The sequence below is a fragment of the Pundamilia nyererei genome, unplaced genomic scaffold (assembly GCF_000239375.1).
Source record: "Pundamilia nyererei isolate P.nyererei 1_Seehausen unplaced genomic scaffold, PunNye1.0 scaffold00197, whole genome shotgun sequence".
Classification (NCBI taxonomy): domain Eukaryota; kingdom Metazoa; phylum Chordata; class Actinopteri; order Cichliformes; family Cichlidae; genus Pundamilia; species Pundamilia nyererei.
Window position 1 is genome coordinate 968,076 of NW_005187598.1, and position 1,860 is coordinate 969,935.

Here is a 1,860-nt window from a genome sequence, read left to right on the forward strand (position 1 = left end):
GAGAAAGAACACAGCCCTGAGGGGAGCCGGTGCTGATGGTCCGGGAGTCCGAGACATTCTTTCCCAGCCTCACATGCTGCTTCCTGTCCGTCAGGAAGTCAGTGATCCACCGGCAGACCGACCGACCCAGACAGACCCTTCTTTCTTCAATACAAGAACTATGGGGCTACACCAGGCACTGTGGAACTTCTCTGTTACACTCATCTCCAGCATAGCAGTCACCTCCTTCTGAGCTATTTGCCTCTTGTGTTCAGCTAACCTGTAGGGATGTGTTTCAACATGTTGCTCTGTGAGAGTGGTGTGACTATGCAGGATCCCAATTGTGTTCATCCTCGGGAATTAACTAAGGAGTCATGGATTTTAAACTCTTCTTCAGCCGCTCCACCAACCCATCAGTCTGAGGGTGGTAGCAGATTAATTCCCCCTATTTCTGTGTGTTTCAGTGTGTTTCAGTGTGCGAGACATGTGCCCAGTCAGTCAGTATCTTTGCTCGGAGATAACCAGAAACAGCACTAGCAGAAATTAAATACACTCTTTGCAGAAACTCTGGCTCAGCTTCATGATACTGTGTCCATAATCGACCAGAAATAATAAAAAGCAATACAAGCACTCCAGTGAAATGGCCCGATAAGGTCCAGGCCACTGTGCTTAACTACTGGTAATGAGCACAAAGACACTTTTGGAATGGCACGCTGGTTCAGCAGCTGACAGTGCGGGCAGGATGCACATCATTGGTGCACATTCTGTCAGGTACCCGGCCAATAAAATCAGTCCATTATTCACTCCAGAGACAGACTGCTCAACAATCAACAAAGCAGGAGCAGGGCTGGAGAGCCTCAGGGCAGGGACCGGTGCCACCAGGTGATACTCTGCAGTGTGGCTGCCGCCTCCAGGCTTGGCTGCTGATGGCAGTGGGCCCACTGGGCTGTCTCACGGGAGAGTTCCTCCACAAATTGCTTGTGGATGGCCAATTTGAGTCACCGTGTCTCCAGCTCAGCTGAGTTCATTTTACCCCGTCAGTCCCAGCTGCCCTGCAAGCCTGACACTGTCCCGCAACCACTGCAGCGGTGCCCATCCCTGCCATGACCGTCAGTCCCATTTTCTATCCTATATCGTCACCTATGGTCTCACGCATTGGGTCGTGACCAAAAGAATGAGACTGCTGATCCAAGAAGTGTGGCTGGGCTGTCCCTCACTGATAGGGTGAGGAGTTCAGTCATTCGGAGGTACAGAGCACCATAACTACTTTTCCACAACAAAAGGAGCCAGCTGAAGTGGTTCAGGCCTCTAACTGGGTCATCTGAGGAGGTGTTGTGCACATGGTCTACCAGGAGGAGACCCCTGTGCAGACACAGGACAGACTGGACAGATTATGTCTCTTGACTAGCTTTGGAACATTTTGGTGTCTCCTAGATGAGCTGGAAGTGGCCTTATCATCTTATCCTATACCAGTGTTTTTCTCATTTTTGCTATGTAACTTTGCACTGTCCACTTTCTGCTGTAACAAAACACATTTCCCACGTGTGGGACTAATAAAGGTGATCTTAAATCCCAGAAAGAGCAAGAAAATGGGCGGATAGATGTCAAACACACACACAAGGAGTTTTAGCAGCACTCCCATAATGCATGAGTCCTGCCAATAGTGTCATGGCTCGCCATTTTAATATGTTCTAATTAATATTTTTGACTCCTAAACTCTCCAGACGTGTCATTTATGCCACGCCGCCTGTCTAATTCTATTTTAAAATTATGCTTTTTTTTAAAAAGTAATATACAGTGGGGCAAAAAAGTATTTAGTCAGCCACCGATTGTGCAAGTTCCCCCACTTAAAATGATGACAGAGGTCAGTAATTTGCACCA